Here is a 19,062-nt window from a genome sequence, read left to right on the forward strand (position 1 = left end):
GTCGTTAATTTTACCGCATCATTTATTATAACAAATATGTTTTATTACTTTGTTCCGAAGGTTTTCCGAACCGCCTGTAACATTTGCCAAACTTCAATGCTCCTATAAAAGAAATTTCTTACTCTTAATTTACATAATCGTGTATCTCTAATTACATTATTTAATTATCGAACTATTTTAACTTTTAAATAATCTTGACACATCCGCACATTTCTGTCCATTCCATTTGCACCATATTTAAAACCTTCCTGTTCGCTTTGGGTTCTTGTAATTTTGAATTCCCACTTCAACGTATATCGATCACAGATTATGCATAATTTTGGCCAGCATGAACTAAGATACCTATTTTTTAAATAAACGTGCAAGCAAAGGCAGTTTTGCAAACACTAACTTCAAACTCCCATTGCGGCAAACACAGTTGCCATGCAACAAGATATTCTGCAAGGAAACCGCTTGCTGAGGTTGTTTGCGAAACAGGCAAGCGCCGCGAAGGTGAAGGTATGGACTTACGCCAGTCGCTTGGAGAGAGAGGCAGGCGTTTGACGCTTGCGCGCCCACCTCGCTTATAGCACAAAGTCGCGCGCGCATGTTATCTACATTCTAAAATTATTAACATACCCACTTTTCTCCCACAATTTGCCGTAACAAAGTGACATATTTTGATTTCCTTTCCACGACGAAGTGTGTTTCTGTGACAGACTTTCCCAGTGTGTGTTCGAAATTTTCTTTTCCAATTCATTTTTCTCTCGTCATTTGACACACATATTATGACGTGTAACGGTGTGGAGATCTGACGATCTATCGACTAAAAAATCTGTGTTTTGTGTACTTACCTCGGAACAGTGTGCCGGAATTTTTAACGGACTTGCCTTTAGCGGAGGTAAGTAAAGCGGATGTTTACAGTTATGGTTTATTGTATAACTTGAGAGAAAGCATTCTCTTATGATTCTTATGAGCTTATAAGACTTTTATTAGCGTACGATAAGGCTTGTGTTGTTTTATCTATATACCTATTTATTTGGACTAATAATAATAGCAACACGCATTTATTTTGAGACATTTCTATCCATAGATTGTTAAAATAGGGAATCACTTTTACTTAATTACTAGTTTTTCCATTGAATACCATACAGCCGTTAAATAATAATAAGCAACAGTTAAAGGAGGGCATGAGTTTTATACCTACGAACCTAGGGCCTTGTGACCTGACTCCGAACATGCTAATCACTAAACCAAGAAGCCTATATAAGTTTAATTAACTAAAAAAATAGATTTATACCTCAAGTTAAGGTACGTGCCCCAGCAAACATTTCTAACAAAAAAAAGGGAATCGAAATAAGTTTAAAAAAAAAAACCTTCCTATTACTATACTTCTAATTAGGACCCATCCAGAGCTTGTAAAGTGGGCTACAATTTTTGCTCCGAGTTATCTTTAACAGTAATCATTGTTGATGTCCACAGCAATTTCTTGTTTTCGTTTTTGTAAAGGACTTAAGTGCGAAGCACATTTGATTATCTGATAGGTATCTGGTACATCATAAACATCATATTAATGTCCGACAGTATGTCACAGGCTACCTCTCATCACGCTGTATCAATACGGGATGGTGGGCATCATCAATAGGTCATCGGTGATTATTAGAAGTCAGCCGATTACTAAATGCAATTTCAAATTTTCTTTATTCATTTAGACCTATCACATGCACTTATCGTTCATACATATATGTTTACATAATTGTAAGGGGATGGAACTTCATAGATTTTCTTACTTAGTTATATTATATCCTGCACGCTATTTATTTATTTTTAATTTAAAGCGCCTGATTAAATTAAATCGTCGTAAGCATTTTATAGACTTTAGTTCTAAGTTGGACACATCTATATATATAAAATGCAAAGGTGACTGACTGACTGCCTGACTGACTGATCTTTCAACGTACAGCTCTAACCACTTGACGGATCGGGCTGAAATTTTCCACACAGATAGTTATTACAATGTAGGCATCCGCTAAGAAAGGATTTTTGTAAATTCCAACCCTAAGAGTGTTAAATGGGGGATGAAAGTTTGTATAAAATCATTCATTTATCAATATATTTTTCAAGTTAATTCCATGAAACTTTGACTGTAAGTCTGATTAAAACTAAAGAAATAAGTTTTTCACTTCTTTTAAAAATTCCAACTCCAAAGGCATCAAACAGGCGATGAAAATTTATATGAACTTTTATGATTTTTTAAGTAATTTATGTTCATATTTTTCTATTAGCAGCAAGACATTTTTTCAAACCTTTGTAGTTAAAATTTACCAAATCAAAAATTGAACTTAACGTGAGCGAAGCCGCAGGCAAAAGCTAGTAAAGGTATAAATTTACATAAATTAGTGTCGTTTTAGTGTAAACTTAGTGTCTGTTAAGCGTTTGGTCACGATGAGAAAGTTCTTTAGTGCGGCGCGGCCAATGGACCATATTCGCCACGATGAAAGTTTCAATAAAACGCGATAAACTCTGTTACAAGAACAAAAAATGCACTTCAGAACACGTTTCACTAAGGCATTGCTTTTGTTCAAAAATTCTACTTTAGTGAAGTTATACTGCACGTAGGTGTAATGGACAGCACCTTGCGAATCTGTTCGCGAAGTTTTAGGTTTCTCCTTATGACAAAAATGGGTACAGGAATTTTATGCAAAACAAATTTTGAGTGACAGAGATGGGATGTTTAGAGTCGTTAATTATCAACATGCAACAATGACAGTTCCGTTGTATACAAAACAGAGAAAAATAGCATTAACTTATTACTTATAAAGTTCACATTTGCATCCAACCTAATTCATCCGTACCAAAAATAATATTACAAACAGTACCTATGCGTAAGTGTGTTGGAGTGTCAGTTACCTATTTTCGCCTTAAGAAAATCTTGAAAATCAATCTTGGAAAAAATTGTGCATAGACATTCAAAATTCAAAAAATTCAAAATTCATTTATTTCAAGTAGGCCTAATATAAGCACTTTTGAAACGTCAAGTCTGTCTGTTTGTAGTGATTCTACCACCGGTTCGGAAGGCAGATTTTACCGAGAAGAAGCCGGCAAGAAACTCAGCAGTTGCTCTTTTCCAACATCCACAATTTACATTTTGCATTTTAACATTCATTTTTCTATCGGAGCCGGATGCTTCCAAGCAACCTTGTAATTGTGCATAGACATGTTATAAGAGAGTCCAGGAAATCTAACGGTTTCCAGCGGAGGTTAAAAAAAGTCAAAACAATCGGGCGAAGCCACGGGCACATCTAGTTCTTTATATTTGTATCAATAGCCAAATGATATGGTTTCAAGCAAACAATGCACTTTAAATGCATGTTTAAGTAATACATGTTTAAAGTGATGTCTTCAGTACGGACTTACACGAAAAACAAACCTAAGACTTCCGGGAAAACAAACTGTTCCCTCTGTACTTAAAATAACAAAACAAACGTGTACAACAGCTAGTTTAACATATACCTATTGAATAAAGCGTCCGATAAAAATTTCGCGAAGTCTACTTTACTCCGCCCCAAAGCATTTCATTATTACGATCCTTAATTAATTAATCTCGAAACTGACCATAAACTACACGAACAAAACCTAGAATAAACTATCATTTTCATTCAAGTTTTAACAGAATATATATTGCAAATATACTTTTAATATCATCATCATAATCATATCATATCAACCGATTACCGGCCCACTACAGGGTTGGGAATGGCCCTCAATGAGAAGGGTTTATCGTGTATAAAAAAATCAAATATAAATACACAATATCGTCTTTGGGTAACATAACAATGAGTTATATTCATAGACAAGATGAATATTCATAAAGTATATTTGAAATTTTCTAAGAAAACGCCGGGAGAAAACCGTTTAGGAACGGGTTTGCGTCCAGAATAAACAATGCAACGGGCGAAAAGGTCCCTGACTCATCTCGCAACGTGACCGTGTCCTAAGCCTTTTGTTCGGAATATATTTACCTTTTAAATAAGTTGAACCTCATTTTGTAACCAGATGGAGGGCCGGGGGGCCTTATTTTTGTACAATCGAAAACTCAATGACCCTTTTTGTTGGAAATGTTTTATCTTTTAAATTTTGTTAACCACTTCATTTTTGAACGTAAAGTATTCAGAATAACAAAAAATCAGAAGACATTGCCTTAGGTCAAATTTGACTTTGAGTTTGCCTACCTTTTTTACCTGTGGAACAATCTTCTTTTTGGCGTAAAAATAATGAAAAACAATCAAACATAAAAAACAGCGTTATTAAAAATAACACAGAAAATAGGTACATATTTTTTCTTCTTTAAAACATTCGTTACACTAAAAAGTTATGAAACGCTTATTAATGTTACGTTGTCTTATAACGTAAACAAACTATCTAAACTTAACTCTTTACGAAAAATGGATTAGAAGAAAAGTTATCGTCTTGTAGGTCCTGGTTTTGATTTCCAGGTTGCGTTGAAAATCACGATTAAGTTTAACTGACAAAGCGCGTCGGAGAGCATGTTGCCCATCTACTCGGTTCATATTACTTATATGTAACAGAATTAAGAACATACAGAAACCGTGTATACGTCTAATACTGAAGCATCAAAAACCACTCCACTTTAGTAGTGTTCAGGCGGTTAGTCACTTCATTACATTTAGCAGTTGACAGTAATTATTTTACCTCTAATGGTCTAAACGTTAATATAAAAGGGGAAAAATAGGAAAAGTTTGCGAGCTAGCAACATTCTGCGGATGTGAAGTGAGACATGCGCGGGGCGTTTTCACTGTTTTTGGACTCGTTGCACTGCATGCAATATAGCTGAATTAGGGTTCTTATGTTCTTATTTCTGTGGTACCTAGGAATAAATAATCATTGAGGTTTACTCTAATTTCCTCTCCTACGAGATAAAATATTATTAATAACAATAGCTCATTCGCATGCAATAATGGTAAAAATGGGTCTGGAGTCAGCAATAAGCCCGTCGCTTCGGAGCATTTCTCTTTTCAGCTCAAACAATATCCTATTTCTGGATCTCGCATTGGAAATAGCATAATTTTCTTAGCAACGAGAGGCGAAGCAACATTGTATGGGAGGCTTGTATTACATGTCTTGTCAGACTTTTATTTTTGCCTTATTCGCGTGTAATTGAATAGCTACTGGCAGGGTTTTATACAGGATGTTCTCACGGCTTTTGCTATCTACGTAAAACAATATCAATTTAAAGTAGAAGCCGACTTCTATACTCTTAGGGCTATCATTAATTCCAATTGATTCCAAATGTGGTTTTAAGTTTTTATCATTACTAACATATGACTCAAGTCAAAATGTCTAAACGACTATTATCACATGTTAATGATAATAATTATAGAAAGTACACACAACACACTTCTCAGTTGTTTTATATATAGGTTAACTTGCTATTCCCCGCGATTTCAGCCGATTTCACTACGGGTGGTTACTTTATTGTTATGTACAAATGTGCTTAAAAATCGTACATACATTATTGTGGGATAACATTGAAAACTGTGAAAAAGCTGTGTGGTTTCATGACACGCCCTGAACGAATAAAGAACTTAGCCACAAATTAAACTTTCGTTAATTCGTTTAGATTTAAATTTTGTTAGCGTATTTCTCTCCTCAGTACAATGGACATTCATTATTCTTAAGTTCTGTCGTCATATTCGCCATCTTTTATTTTTTATCTGACGGGATTACGCCATATGGCAGACGGTGGTTAAATTCAAAGGAAACCTTTTTTGCATCGGGGTTTATAACTTTTAATATTTTTTTGACTAATAACATGTGGCTAACTATATTATGAAAATTAAGCTTAATTTGCTATACTCCGCGAACAGCAGGAGAATCTGTATGGTGTAATTTATAATTTCTTCAATCCTATACGAATTGAAGAAATTATAAATTACACTCCACACCAATCAGATCCTCGGCAATGTACTCTCTACGCACGTTTCGCTCCGAAACCGGAGCATCCTCAGGAGATGTTGACTTTACAATGAATAATTGTTATATAGCAGAGTATAGCAAAGTTAGCTTAGTTTTCATAATATATTATGGATTTCCGCAAAGTAACGCCTGCTTCTATGCAACATGTGGCTAACTATTAAAGATAGGTGACCACTTTTTCCTTAGATGAATAATAAATGTGAAGCGGCAATCATACCAGGTCTGATTTAGATGTCAAATTGGGTCTCTGATTTCTAGCGACACCAAAAAGGTTCTAGTATAAAATTAAAGCAATATTTCACAACCACAATCATACGTACACACATACACGTGTAAATGTGAGTTTCGGTGATACTTTTTATAGGTTCGACCACTATTCAACCCGGATCTCGAGAACACGCATTTTTATGGTTTTTTTTCTATGGTTTTTTTTAATCTATGGATATGGATATAATTAAAAAATATATAAATATGGATTAAAAAAAACCATAAAAATGCGGACCGAATCGCGCAACAGCTAGTGTAGTACATATTTTTTTATGTATTATCAATAGTTTTCTAATATATTTAACAGAAATAATGATTTTTTCTGGCAAAATTTTAGGTTATTGCCTATAAGTACAAAAATAAATAAAAAATATTACATTACACTCAAATGTCATTATTAAATAAGTAGGTTGTTAAACAGGTAGGTGTCATAACTAAAAATAAATATTAAAGTTCTTTAAGCTAACACTATTATTAATGTTAATGATTGACCCCTGACCTATGTCCGCAAGACTGTACATCGTAAACATAGTTGCAAATGAACAAGTTTGTATTTAACTTGACTTTTAAGATAATCTCAATCATTATGACCACATCAAACAAGATGTTGATTGTAAAATATTTTTTATTTTTATTTTGATGTCTAATAGCGGACGATTGCAACTTTGTCACGTAGGTGGGTATTCCTATATTTTTTGGAGTTTTTTTTATGTGCGGTGTTTTATACAGCAATACCTGTTTTTATAATATCTTATGTATGACTATAAAAGACGAAAGATGTTACCTTTCAAATGGCATTATCTCAAAGGCAATATAAAAGTCTAGATTGAGTATTAAAGCTACTAAAAATATTTGATATTCACCAATTCGCACTTGGATGTTCCTTTAAATTAATTGTTAGAGAAGACGTGTGTCTTGTAGTGGGCCGCTAATGAGTTTTAGAATTATAAGATGATGATACAATAGGTATAGGCAAAGAAAGCCAAAGTGAAATTTAAACCGAAGGGAAGAAAGATTCTATATGGGTCATGTTTTTGAAGTGATTGAGTATTGAAATCGCGATTAGTTTTAAATAAAATACCTCTTAGTTTTTTGAAGTTATACTTCTTTTGGCGCGTTAGGGAAAAATGATGAGAGTAAATTTTTAACGCGCGCACACCGACTCAAAAAAACCGACACCCTGGAGTTAGCTATGACAGTTAGGTTTGATAGTGTACACTTTAAATAGTCTGCGGGCTCTATTATATAATTGATTAAATTGTACATAAATCTCAAATTTCAATGTTCAGTGAAACTTGGTTTTTCCATAACTAACTGTCTATTAGTGTTCCAAATTTAATTATGTTTATTATGCCCATTTCTTTAATTATGTTGAAATATTTTTTTTGTGATACTTAAATAAACTTTATATAAGTAGATAGTGCGTTATAATAAACTTTCAATGTATGACATATCTTTTGTCTGTTGTTAGTTTCGTTTTTTCTACAAACGTAGAATAAGGCGAAAGGTAAATTTTTTGTAACATTTTTATTTTGTTATGCCAAAGTATAACTTATAACGCTTGTACATACATAAGTACAGACAAGTTTTTTTTAAACTACCCACAAGGTTGTAGTATATGGGATAAAAAACCTGTTAAAGCTTTAGACGTAAGACTGCTTTAAATCCAATAAATAAACAAGTGAAGTGGAAGACTCAAAAAAATCCCAATATAATTTATTTATTAGCGACACAGACATATTAGCCTGTTTGTAATTAAAAGTGCGCAAGCATTATGATGCCACCAAACAAGTTGCGAGTAAACGAGATTATTATGTTAGCCGACCCGAACTTTATGAAATTTCTTTAAAGATCAGTGCGGATATTTGCTAATGCACCTATAATTTGACGGCTATTGATGCCAACTTAGATACTACCACAATCTTTAAACTATACTAAATTCACCGTTATTTTTTAAAAAGAAAAAAAAATAGTTTTATAATATATTTTAATATACCTTATTTTGGCCGAATACATGTTTTTTTTAATTTATTTTTTATTTCCGATTGGAGAGGCGGATCTCTATGGTAGTGGTTTTAAAATCCTAATCTATTACTATGAACTGAGTTGAAATTCTGAGAAAACTTGTATCTTCATTACTTTTGTGCAAATATTGTTACTATGAGGAAATTTGTAACTAGTTTTCCTAGTCACGATTCAAGTAAGTTAAAGGAACTGATTAAGTATAATATCATATATAAAAAAAAAACATATATGTTCAATGTACATAGACACACATTTAAATTGTCCAACATAATAAAAAATATAATAATGTGTATTTCTGCTATACCTACTTCATTTTTGTTACCTGTCTTATAATGTAGGTAATTACTTTTAAGTCTCGTGTGTTTAAAAAATAAAAAAGACTGATAATAAATATAAATAAATTAAAAAGAAATAAGAGATAAGATCGAACAAACGCATAAATGTATTCGCATTAATGATATTAGTGATAATGGCATGACATCGCCGGATGCAAATGCCAACTAAAACGCGACCTACGATGCCCCACGTACTTTCCATTTCTCCTTTTTTGTACTTTCAATATTGTTTAAATAAAATTAAACAACCAAAATAATAATCAGTAATCCCATTTAAAGTAATTTTTATTGTATTACAAAATTTTATCTAAGAAAAATTTGTTATTTTTATCTGTCGACAAAATTTTACTGGATACGCATAACAATTTGGACAAAAATTTAATTTTTTTTTTTAATTTAGTTTTTCATTATTCATGTTTTTAATTATTCTGTTATATTATAATAGTGTAGATGGGTCATAGTTACCCAATAAAGAATTATTATTATTAAGGTTAAAAAATTAAAATATCTTTTTACACGATGAAGAACTTCATAGATCAGATAGAATATTATTAAATTATATGTTATTTGAGTTTGGAATATTAAAATTACGTTTGTTCTAAAATAAGTTTGTTACAAGCTACAACTGTAGAATAAATTTAACGTTACAACTGGTTTTGCTCGGTCAACAGCTTTATAGTTTAATTGGGACACCGTGGTCCATGAGTCAGACCGAATCGAGATCGAATGGTAAAAGCTGTGTTACTGCAGATTATATAAATGTAAGTAAATATCGTAATAAAATAACCAGCTAATCAAAATGCTATTATAATAACATGCACTTATCGAAATACGGATTTAAATTCATATTTAAAAGTATAATTATAATACAATAACGATTTGTCATGTAAATTCATAGCAGTTATAATGGCTTACACAGCCTAGTAGTTTTACGGTTGGTCCGAGTTTGATACTCGGCAGGCACCAGTTAATTTTCGGTTTTCGGAGCTATTTTTTTTAGTTTAACCAATGCAATTGCTTTAGCGGTAAAGGAAAAACATCGTGAGTAAACCTTCATCTGAAAGTTCTCCATAACGTTATTAAGGGCGTGTGGAGTCTACCAATCAGAACATGGCCAGCGTGGTGGGCTATGGCCTAATCTCTTGTCACTCAAGAGGAGACTCGTGCCACGCAGTGGCCAGGTTTATAATGGTGATGCAAGTTACTTTAAAATAAAATACCTCATATTTTTGAAGTTATACTTCTTTTGGCGCGTTAGCGAAAAATGATGAGAGTTAATTTTTAACGTGGCGACACAAAAAACCGACACCCTGAAGTTAGCTATGACAGTTAGGTTTGACAGCGTACACTTTGAATAGTCTGCGGGCTCATTCCGGTGATATAATTGATTAAATCTATATATATACGAGTACGAGTAAAAGAGAAAGTGTGTGGGTATGTTCCGTATAGGCTCCGAAACGGCTGGACCGATTTCAATGAAACTTTCAGGGAATCTCCGGATTGACCTGGCGAGTAATCCTGTAAGGTTTGGTGACGATCGGAGCACTCCTACTTGTGTCAAATACAGCAAATGTGGCCAGGTTGATAATGGTGATGTAAGTTCCTTTCGCGGGTCAAACATTTTAAGGGCGTTAGTTCATCTATCGAATATATTTTTGACGAACTCCCTGGCGAAACGGTTTGCGCTGTGCATATAAATAGAAAGTCTCGGGTTCGACTCCGAGCAGGGGAAATTTGCGAATTTATAATTTCTGGATTTTATCTGGTCTGGTGGGAGGCTTTGGCCGTGGCTAGTTACCACCCTACAGACAAAGACGTGCTGCTAAGCAATTAGTGTTCCGGTGGTATGTCGCGTAAAACCCGATATGGGGTCTTACTACTATACTCCCTGAAAGGTTAGCCCGTAACCATATTAGACTACTTACCACTAGATGAGATTTCAGTCAAGGGTTGTAAAAAAAAACAACAAGAAAATCTGAGTATCAGCCCTGCAAAATCTTGCTTCGTTAGAACGTTAAAAGTGATAATAAACGTGAAAGCCCGCCTACCTACAATCAAGCAGCGTGGTCTTAATCCCTTTCACTTATGAGAGAGGAGGGCTATGCCCATCAGTGAAACATCACTTAATAAATAAATAAATATATTATGGACCTCATAAGAAGGCTCAGAGTCACTCAGCGGGCGATAGAGAGAGCTATGCTCGGAGTATCTCTACGCGAACGAATCAGAAATGAGGAGATTGGTAGAAGCACCAGAGTTACCGACATAGCTCAACGAGTCGCGAAGCTGAAGTGGCAATGGGCCGGGCACATAGTTCGGAGAAAGGATTGACGTTGGGGTCCCAAGGTGCTGGAATGGCAGCCAGCACTGGTAAGCTCAGCGTTAATTGACCCCCAACAAGGTGGACAGACGACATTGAGCGCGTCGCAGGTAGCCGCTGGCAGGCGGCACAGAACCGTGGAACTCCCTTGACGGCCGATTGGCGCAGTTTGCAGCGACCCTGCTTTCTGAGTCCAAGGCCGTGGGTTCGATTCCCACAACTGGAAAATGTTTGTGTGATGAGCATGAATGTTTTTCAGTGTCTGGGTGTTTATATGTATATTATAAGTATTTATGTATATTATTCAACGCAACGCTTACTTTGGGGGTAGATGGCGATGTGTGTATTGTCGTATTATATTTATTTATTTTATTTATTTATGTAGGTAGAAAATAGTTGACTTTCGTGAAAACTGACATAAGCAATTTAGTAATATATAATAGGTTAAAGAATATTAAAACTACATAATTATAAATGTAAAAGAGTGTCTACTTGTTGCCGCTGCATCGATCTTAATGTAACTATGCACATATATAGCTACTAACATCTTGCAGATGTCAGAAAAACCGTTCCCGATGGATTCAAACAATTAGCCATTGTTATCAATGCATGGAATAACAATGGCTAGTGTCAGAGCTAAACCGATCTTGGCAAAACATTACATACAGATAGATTGCATTCTGGAAGACCAAAACAAACATGGGCGAAGTCGCAGGCAACTGCTATGTACTAATTGCTAAAGAGTACATTATCGTCTGATGATAGGTTAACTATAAGAACCTTCTTCCGCTGTCCTACGTACACAATTTATCCGCGTCACTAGCGTCTTTCTGAAGAATTGCTACGAAATGGAAAAAAAAATATTTTTAAACTTTCCGATATAATATCTAGTGTTTAGTTAGCGTGTTCTATATAATAGGTAAGTATATTATAAACTTTCAGTCCCTATTTAACAGCTTTTGGGAGTAGAATTTTATTTGGAAACCCAAACACCAATTTTCATCGATATAACAGCGAAAATGATTGACTTTCATACTTTAATGCCGTTTTAGAACACTCACATTTTTTATTAGTATAGATATACCTATAAAACATTATAATAATAAAATGAGAAGCATAAAATGCCAAGGTGGGTGTCTGAATTATTAGAAATTTCTCAATCCATGGAATCGATTCGTTCTGTACGTCACAACATTATAATCGAATCAGAGAACTTGTTCACTGCACTATATATAGCCTCCAAGCACGATAGACATTTGAAATACCTCCTGTCGCATGTCTACATACATTATCTTGGATATATCTTATCTTCCTTACACATTGTAATACCAAAGGGAGCGAGGATCCAAGTCAAAATAAACATGGAAGATGTAAAAAAAAAAATGATAAGGTGTGTTAACAAAACGCGATCTTGTTTAACCTTTGCGGCTCTGTGGTAAATTAAAAAAAAGACAATAAACCATAGACAAGATAGAAAGAGAGGGAATTCTAAGCCGATGTGTGGAATAATGTGGAAGTGGAAGCCCAACTCTCCACTCTCATCTCGCGCAAGACAGAATACAGAATAATCTTTGTAAAAATGATGATGTTGAAAACGAGCAATTGCTGAGTTTCTTGACATCTTCTTTTCGATAGAATCTGCCTTCCGAACTTGACGAAAAAATTTAAATCAAATTCACAATACATTTGAATTTTAATTTAAGTTTTTTATTACATAAATATTAAAATATATAATTCTGTCGCTAGTTAGGGCGTTAATGAAGGACAAACAAACAAACAATTTATTTGTAATTCTATTAATTTGTTTTAATACAAAACGTGTATTTATGACTTAACATTATGTTTCATTATAAAAAGCAACCTCTATGTGTTATGTACTACTGGTTAAACTTTTTAGTTAACTATTTACTAAATAATTAGAGAGACATTTCCGAAATCGGTCCAGAGTTGTCAGAGTTATCGGGTAACATCGCCAAAAAACGCTTACATCGAATTGATAACCTCCTTTAAAAGTCTGTTGAACGTGTCCCACTTTACTTTTACAGACGCAACCATTTTGGGATTATTGCCAATGTGATGCAGATTAAAAGCGTAGGTGTTGATTATTTCGTTACTTTTGGTCATCGTGACTCGATGTGATGTTGTTGTGCCGGGTGGGTTTTGATGGCAATCAAGATAATGCACTTATTTGGCAGCTGTCTGGCAGTCTTTTTTTTTAGCGTGGTGGAAAAGTTTTATTGCTATCTCCGACCTTTGGGCAGGACGGAGGTTATGTGGGACTCCCTGTTGGCTTTGTTAGACGCCCGGGAACCCGTTGTTTACCTCCCGGTCGTCTACCAACCACCCCAACCGATTGTTGGGGCTCCCGCGCTAGCGAGGAGGGGATCAAGACAGCTTGAACCCTCCCCTCAGAATGGAAAGGCTTGTGTAGTGACGGATTTTTCACGAGAATGAAAACTGTTTTTTTAATTCCTGGAAATAGCACTTGTATATTGTATGTGCCGCTTGTATCGAGCAACTTAAGGTACCGAAAGGTACCAAATATAGGCCATATTCTAAGAGCATTGCCGGTACAATTCGAACAATGAATCATTGATTTCTGTATATTTATTTATATACTTATATTATCAAAAAGGGTTATCGAGTCTACCGGCGATCCTAGAGCGGGAAGTTGACTTGGCCAAAGAATTAGTTTGACCATCCAAAGGAGCCATGCTGCCAGCATCTTAACAACTGTGCCTCGCTGCGGTGGTTTGGAAGACGTTTTAGATTTAGAAATCAAATTGCTTCAAAAAAAAGAGGTACCTACAAAAATAATCTCTTTTATTGTATTAGTTTTCATCTTTTTTTATCGCAATTGGTTTTTTTTAAATTTTTAAAACGAACTTTATTCTAAAAAGTAATGAAAGGATTTTATATGTATATAAATATTTACCTATATACAAACATATGTTATTGTAGAAAATGTAGAACGACACGCGTACAATTGGCACGATATCAAAGCGATACTATTTAACTTTAAAGGTTTTTAACAATTACCAGTTATCGCGATATTACCCGTTAAAAATCTAGCATACAAATTATTAATAAATAATAATATAATAACTAATCTTAGTAATAAGGTCGGAATACACCGTACTCATGAGTGAATAGTTGTTAATATAACTATATGCACTGAACTAACGATTTTTCCCAATTTTTTTTTTTAACTTTCTAAAAATACGTAATATCTTCTCTATTCTATGTACCTTTATTATTCTATTCTATGTATTTTATGTATACTTATTCGTATAAGAAGTAGATGCCTCCTCAAAGGTACTTACAATGAATAATAGAATAAGGCCCTCAGCTACTTTCTGTATTGACTTGTTATTGTCTACGGTATAAAAGGTCAAGTACGGAGACAAGCATGTTGTTTTAAAGTTGGCTTTTCAAAAGTTTGGCCCTTTGTGATTTCTAACTTTAGCTAGACAAGGCAGTTACGCCGCTAAAAAAAACTTATAAATTATGCGTTAAAGTACTGTACCATTGCCGACTTCAAAAAGGGTTAGTCGTTTTCGAATATCGTAGCACTAATTCGACAAAACAATATGGACTTAAATGTAAATAGCTTTAATGTCGCATTAGGTCTTATTGATTTTCATTTTCCAATTTTTCCTCTGGCTGTGGAAGTATCGATGAAATTAAGTAAGTAAGTATGAAACAAGGTTAATTTTGACTCTGAACTTATATTCTCCTAATACTTTTATTTTTATTTTTTTATTGAACTATATCTAAGCCCTTGACTGCTATCGCACCAGGTGGTAAGTGATGATGCAATCTAAGACTTTAGCGGGTTAAACTGTTAGCCAGTATGGCAGTTTATATTTAAACCATACCCGTAATCCGTTTGTATGCGACATCTCAACGGGACGCTTAATAGCTTAGCGGCATTTCTTTTGTCGGTTGGGTGGTAACTAGCCACGGCCGAAGCCTCCCACCAGACCAGACCAGAGAAAATTCGGAAATTACAAAGGACGGTCCAGACCACCCAAGTATGGAGACAGGCCCAGGAAAAGAGAGAAAGAACCTATATCCTCGAGTTCAGTAGTCGAAAATGCAAACCACTAGTCGGACGAGGCAGTCATTAGAACTAATGGTATTTAATAAAGAAGTGCTAATGACATCGGAAGGCTGTCTAACTTGTTTTGTATATACCTACTTATGCTACAAAAAGATACAAAATTTTCGGTATATCAGAGGTCATCTAACAACATCTTTTGCGGAGTGGCTTTTCCACTTTTAAATTATCTATTAGTTTTGCACGCGACTTGGTCTGCATGAATTCGTTATTTTATGCAAAAAGTATCCACTCTCTGTCTCTTAAGATATCTATAGTGAAAAAATAGCTTTCATATTTTTGTTGTTCTGTTGCTGAGTGAAATGTGGAAGGAAAAACCCATAATCCAATAAACACACTTGCAGCAAAGCTAGCATAGGTAAGAGACCAAAATTATATCCTCCGATTTAATCCCCTGACAAGGGTTATAATCAACGGGTCCACCTGCTAAAGCAACGGAACATGGATGAATAGGAGAAGTTTAACCCCGTTTATTATAATACATAAGTATATTATTTGGATATTATTTTCACTTGTGCACCAATGCTCCGAGAGTTGATAAAGCTGTGGGAGAAGATTTTTTATCCTTTCCCCGGAGAGATAATTGTCTCCTGCCCATGCTAGCCGTGCAGGTGTCAAATTATATTAGTGTTGGTTCTCCCCCGATCAAACAGTATTTTCTATTTACCTGCCGTCACTAAATATTATTAGTTTTATGGCGTTATGGCTTTAGTGTTATCATTGGCGTTTTCGGCAAATTAAAATAATAAATATAAATAAAAATACTACGACAATACACACATCGCCATCTAGCCCCAAAGTAAGCGTAGCTTGTGTTATGGGTAGATGACTTATAAATATTTTTATGAATAACATACATAAATACTTATAATATACATATAAACACCCAGACACTGAGAAACATTCATGTTCATCACACAAACATTTTCCAGTAGTGGGTTTCGAACCCACGGCCTTGGACTCAGAAAGCAGGGTCGCTGCCCACTGCGCCAATCGGCTGTCGAAAAGAAACTTTTGGACTTATTTAAAAAAAAATCCGACCCTACAAACCCAGTCTAGATATTTTGATTTGAAAATCAAACAGGGGATAATCTAAAAATGTTTTATCCGTTCGAATGTAAATAGAATTTTCTAAATCGGTTTTACGGTAGACAACGTCGGTCAATCCTCTAACTTTTCGCGGCTAGCCACTGTCAGAAAAGTTACTGAATATGGAGTGCTGTTAAATCTAGTTAAATCGCAGCCAGATGCTAAAATTTTACCCAATAAAAAAAAAACATTAATAAAACTTAGTATACTAACTTTAGTTGAAATAGAGCCTTCGAGGTTTGCATTCGTCGACCGGCCTACACCTTAAGCCCACATAATTATATTATGATAATGTATTCATTTGGAGCACCTTAATAATTGGAGCGAGGAGGTTTTCAGTGTAACGTTCGTTTAAACTAACGATTCGATGCATTTTACGCGTATTTATGGCATGACATGTGTTTGTATTTTGTACGGAGATAAGTCATTGACATCTAAAAAAATGTAAAGGTTACATTTTTAGTGGAAAAATTTATTACTACTTTACTTTACTTTGCATTAATAAATCGATACGACTCTCCGATTTACAAGCTGTATATTAAACTCCACGTAGGGCTGCCTGGACGCAGAAATTTTAATTTATAACTTTATTTATAGTGCATATTAATATTAAAAGAAAGTTTTTTTTTTGATTTAGTTTAGTTTCTAATTATTCTGTTATGTTATAGTGTAGATGGGTCATAGTTACCAAATAAAAATTAAAATAAATAAATAAATATATAGTTAGAAGTGTTTTTCTATAAACAGATAGGTAGATTGCAGACTCGTATTAACGTCAATTTTCAATATCCAACCAATCCGTAATCTTTACCTTTCCAAAAATTATCATACATTTTATAACAAATAACAGCTTTGCCGAGCAACTTATCAACAGAGTACAGATAGATTGAATATAGAAAACGGTCGTAAATCTCTCGTTTATGTACCTTAAAGTTTAATCTACTAGGTTAAAACTATATTATGTCCCTCTGCCTAACTAGAAAGGTCGATGCCCAGTACAGCCTTTCCCCATTGTGGATATAAATAGAATGTAACTTTTCAAGTTCGCACAGCATTTATTATTATATAAACCCAACCAAGCTTAAACAATATTTTATGTTCAATGCCATACGAAATAAAAAATAAGTCACTAATTAAAACCAAATAAAATAAAATAAGTTTAAGTCTGCATTAAAGGCGACATAAAAAGAACCTGTCGAATAAAACCTTTCGTTAATGAGTCTATAAAGATCGGCGGCTAGTTGAGGCCTAAGTGGAACGGTCCAAGGCTCTCAGGCAACCCGATCTTAGGCTGGATACACATTTTTATCATTTATTGTATATTGGATAGAAGCAGGCGTTACTTTGTAATGTCAACATCATCTGAGGATGCTCCGGTTTCGGAGCGAAACGTGCGTAGAGGGTACATTGCCGAGGATCTGTTTGGTGTGGAGTATGCGGATTGCTTACTTACGGATTAAGCTTAATTTTCATAATTTGTGGTATAACTTCTTCTTCTTAGTCGTTTCAATCTTGACAGACTGGTCGTGGTCGTCATCTGGGTGTTGTGGCTCGCTTGACAATACTTCGCCACTCTTCTCTAACGGTTGCCTTTCTTGCGCATTCATGTAGAGGAGCCTCGATTGTAGCCTTCACTTGTTCCGTCCATCTCATCGGTGATCTTCCGCGTGCTCTGGTACCTTCTACTTTACCTTGAACCACAAGTCGCTCAATGGACACGTCATTACGCCTGGGCACTTGACCGAAGAAACTAAGAATTCGCACTTGAACTGCAGAAGAAAGACGCTGTTTGATGCTGAGTTCGTCAAGAATTGATTCATTAGTACGGAACTATAACTACACGAAATTAAATACAAAACTGTATGATGTTGTAATTTCTATTTCCGTACATTAAATCGAACTCCCTGGCGCGCTGGTACACGCCGTGGTCGTGTAAGCGGTGGTAGCAGGTTTTTGGCAGGTGCAGTATGGGAATTTATAAATTGCGAATCTCTCCTTTTCGCAATTTCCTTGTGGAATAGGACAGCAATATTTCTAAACCTATTAGCCTTTTGACCTTATGACCTATTTAACGTAACAGGTATGGAAATTCGGTATTATAGAGTTAATATATAAACATTTTTCCTGCCTATGTAGGTTTACCTTAATAACGAAGGTTATCACGAAACTTTATCCTCACAGATAACTGCGGGTAAATCCGTTGCGGTTGCATTGTTATATTTTAATATTATTTTCAATGACCATGTTAAAACTAAAGTATCAACGATCGTTGTAACTTATATTTTTATTAAGTCACGATTTGTAAACAATAGGTAATATATGTTATTTATTATCTATGTAGACTAAACTATAGGAGCGGGCAGTAGGGGGGCTTTACCATTTTTACTTACGATGGACAGGGCAATGCCTAAGTATATAACGCCTAATCGAAGATGATTCCTAGGCTAATTGTTTTTTACTAGGTAATTCATATAACCTAACTTGTCTGTGGTTTTTCCCACACGGTGTGGTATTTTTTGTTTGTATTGTCGTATTTTTCGTATGGATTTAAGTTTATTAAAAAAAAACGATTTTTTTTTAGTTGACTTTTTCATTTACGATGCGCCGAATTGGTAACTTTAGAGGCGCGTAACGTCGCGTCGTTAAACACCATATAAGAGTTCGTGAAACACTTTCTGTCTCTAGGAATCACCTAAATCACTAGACTTCTGATTAGAAACCAAAACGTCAATTTCAAAGAAAATATTACGATTTTAGATTAAATATATGGTGGAAAAATGTTGCCAATTGAGCTATACACAAATATTTAAGCTAAATTGAGAGATCTGATTTAATTTAATCATCACAATATTCTTTATTTCATTTCATCTTTAATAACGCATTACCGACCGACTACAGCGCATGTGTATACTCTCAGAATGAGGAGGGTT

At 34.7% G+C, this 19,062-nt stretch overlaps 1 protein-coding gene across 2 annotated transcripts in view; it reads left to right on the forward strand.

The window, feature by feature from the left end:
• The first annotated feature begins 540 nt into the window (after positions 1-540).
• Positions 541-19,062, forward strand: part of LOC120630203 — a 182,730-nt gene continuing 164,208 nt past the window's right edge. For both annotated transcript variants that reach the window (XM_039899331.1, XM_039899330.1), the window contains exon 1: positions 541-880. The gene's annotated coding sequence lies outside the window, so the exon portion shown is untranslated. The remainder of the gene's footprint in view (positions 881-19,062) is intronic.

Source organism: Pararge aegeria, chromosome 16 (genome assembly GCF_905163445.1).
Source record: "Pararge aegeria chromosome 16, ilParAegt1.1, whole genome shotgun sequence".
Taxonomy (NCBI): domain Eukaryota; kingdom Metazoa; phylum Arthropoda; class Insecta; order Lepidoptera; family Nymphalidae; genus Pararge; species Pararge aegeria.